The sequence below is a fragment of the Pinus tabuliformis genome, chromosome 6 (assembly GCF_031772625.1).
Source record: "Pinus tabuliformis cultivar Carrire ecotype Pingquan chromosome 6, CPIR1, whole genome shotgun sequence".
Taxonomy (NCBI): domain Eukaryota; kingdom Viridiplantae; phylum Streptophyta; class Pinopsida; order Pinales; family Pinaceae; genus Pinus; species Pinus tabuliformis.
This window is the reverse complement of record NC_142292.1, coordinates 1,547,450,058-1,547,453,480: the sequence shown is the minus strand read 5'-3', so window position 1 is coordinate 1,547,453,480 and position 3,423 is coordinate 1,547,450,058. Positions and strand designations below refer to the sequence as shown.

General features: G+C 36.8%; 1 pseudogene; it reads left to right on the top strand.

The window, feature by feature from the left end:
- Nucleotides 1-1,513: 1,513 nt before the first annotated feature.
- Nucleotides 1,514-2,955, top strand: LOC149264633 (E3 ubiquitin-protein ligase RSL1-like; annotated as a pseudogene).
- Nucleotides 2,956-3,423: the final 468 nt, after the last annotated feature.

Genomic DNA, 3,423 nt, shown 5'->3' with positions numbered 1-3,423 from the left:
ATCGGGTCTGCAACATATATCGTAATCAACGCTTTCAGGAGTGACAACCCTTTGTATATTGTAATATGCGAGTATCGATAAGCGGATGCGATATAACAATTGACCATTGCATAATGTTGTAGACTTTAGGGTAAGCGACCATTTTAAAGTTTAATTTAGAATCCCTCTTTTAGGCTTGAAAACTCTGACTAATGTCATATCAAGGTTTAATAAGGGTAAATCTTCTTGAAAAATGGTTTGGGCACTTGAAAAGTAGTTTGGAAACTCATATTTTTAAACTTGCTATGGGTTTTAAGAAATATTTTTGTAGTGTCACTTGTAGACTTTTGATAAGTTGATTTTGTTGCAAAAAATCAAGTAACAATTAGCATTAGGTGAAACAATTTTTTATGAATGTTCCTAATATTATGTTACATTTCCAAAAAAAAAAATCATAGCCCATTGCATAACCCCTTACACAATGAATTGACAATCATAACCTTTAGACTTTTAGGAAAGGTACAACCTTTGGTGCTAACACATCCCCCCTATCCCCCTCTTGGATCCTATGCACACCCCCATCGAGGAATATATAAATTCAATTAATAATATGAGTTAATTAAGATTCCTATATGAATACCTTCTACAATCTCAACCATAATATTTCTATATTTCTCTTCACTAGGTACATTTGGTGAGTTTTCTTGAGGAGAGACCAAGTGTCCATTTCCCTACATTTTCGTGCATAGAAGCACTTATGTGTCCTTAAGACATGAAGCAAGGGAGGTGCATTCAATTTGGGTTACCAAATCCATGAATTTTTGAAATAGTATTTTTGGATTTCAATTTGGGTGCAGTGTAAAAAGAGATATCAAATAATGATGAACATTCTCTTACAACTAGTTTTTTTATGTACTAGTACAAAAGCTCTAGAAATATTACCTTTTTTGGCTATTCGAAATAATAGAAAGGGAAACGAAATTTTTGTTTGAAATGTAGGAAGAATCATTTGCAATTCATGGAGTTGCATACATTCAACGTTGCAATAGAAAAATTGGTTGTAGTAGGAGTATTCTTAGAAGCTAAATTTATTTTTACAATAAGCTTCACCAAGTCAAATTTAGATTCTTAGTGGAAATCATTTGGCCAATGAAAACTAAAAATAGTCAATTCCTTATAATGTTTAACCATGTTTTTATATGTTTTCTCTTTATTTCTACTTGATCTTTATATGTTTTTATCGCATAACTACAATTATAAATTTTACATAATGTAAATTATTTTCAAAATATTAGCTAATCTAAACTATAATTATTTTAATAATATAATTAAATATTATAACCATATAAAATTATTTTAAAAATAATTACGCCGTAAGGCGTTCCTCTGGGAAGAACCCCCCTCCCGTGCCACTCTGTACGTTCCTGGGCCCTCGATTTCGTTGTTAGACGATGGAATTGATATTAGCCGTTTGATTCGAGGGGTTCGATTCATTATCCCTTCCCCGCGCATAGCATCTGGCATTCGTCCGTGCATGGCATATGGTATCTGGCAAGCATGCAAAGTTACAGTTTTTGTTCCCAATTTGTCTTTTCTACTGCCTCTCGGTCATTTGCGTGTTTTACCAGCTTCTGACTCATCTTTACGGTTGCAATTCACTTCGTTCACTTTATTCTATGGGGTTTTATTTTATCTGTTGTGCAATTCTCACTTCGTTCACTTTATTCTATGGGGTTTTATTTTATCTGTTGTGCAATTCACTCCGTTTATTTAATTTGATGGGGTTCTATTTCATGTGTGCAGGGGTTTTCAGCCAGGGAAAGAGAAACCGGGAAGAATATCATTGTGGATTCAGGGTTTTCTCTGTTGAACAAGGATCGCTTGATAATTTCGCAGTCTGTACCCATGAAACTCTGCGGGATTTTCTTTGAGGAGTTGTCCAATATGTTTGAGGGAAGTCTTTGCTTTCATCGTTTTTGCGAGGCGTGCATGACGTGGTACATCCACTCTATGCTCGAACAGCAGAGGCATCAGATATATTGCCCGCATGAAACTTGCAGAGAAGCATTGACGTTGGATGAGTGCAGGTATTTTCTGCCTGCGGAGATCTTTGAGTAGTGGTCGGCTGTAATGGTGGAGGCAGAAATTCCCGAAGCCCTGAAAGTATACTGCCCCTTCTCCGACTGCTCTGGACTTCTTGTCAAGGAAAGTGTTGGAACGTTGGATGTGGAGTAAGTGGAAATGGCGGAATGCCCCTTCTGCAACAGGTTGTTCTGCGCGCGTTGCAAGGTTCCGTGGCATGCAAATTTACAGTGCTCCGAGTTTCAGAGCCTGCCGACCACAGACAAAACTGAAGCGGATTTTCTGCTTCTCAAGCTGGCCGAGGATCATAAGTGGCGCCGTTGTGGAAAGTGCAAATCGATGGTTGAATTGATCTATGGGTGTAATCACATTACTTGCAGGTATGTTTTTTCGTTTATTTTCTGAAATTCTTCGCTTGTCTGTTGAATTCTCAGGTAAAGTAGAGCCCATAGAAAGACTTAGGGCTGAGAATTGAACCTGGGCATCTTGTTTATTAAAGAAAACACTACAAACCGAATAATCGGTTACTGTGCAATCAGGGTTTTTGGGTTCGTAAGTAATCTGTGTTGGTGATGGTCAATGCAGGTGCCAACACGAATTCTGTTACGTTTGTGGCACCTCAGGGAGAAATGAAAGCCCTGACTGCAATTGTCCTCGGACAACTGTTGACCGCTTAATACGTTGACTGGTTCATAATCCCAGGAGTTCTGATGATATATATTTTTTGCAATACAAGCAGGTTGTAGATGATTTTTACCGGGTAATTACTATGTTAGTGGATTGTGTTTAGATGGTGCTATGGGGATTCTGTGTAGCATCCCCAAATATATTGTCTGTATGAATGCACTTCCATGGCAGAGGAGGCAAAGCCTGCTCATGCCATTTGTGCAACAATTAGTTCCTTGTAATGGAATATTTGGATGGAATATTTTGGTTTGATGTCAGTAATTAGTGTGCACAGTGCTTTTCTTTACAACCCAGAGGTTACTAATATTCTGTTACAGTCGGTGTTCTGATGGGATATAAATTAGCAACTGAAAGTGACATGTCTCTGTGTGATCTAGAAATAAAGATTCGATGTAACACATAAAGAAATGGTTTTTCTTTTAATAACATATTATAATATTTCTAAAATTATTGATAGTATTTTCTTTGCTTTGTCGTTATTAGTGAAAACACTGGATTCTGGAATCTAAATTTCAAATTTAGTTTGAGAGTGATCAAGTTGTTTTTTGATTCCAACTCAATTTCAGCTTTGAATTTTATGCTATGATTTTGTGAGATAGATAGAACTCTTACTCAACACCAAGGTGTCCCATGAGAAGCACCATTAATATGTGCATGGAAGATTTTGTATATTAT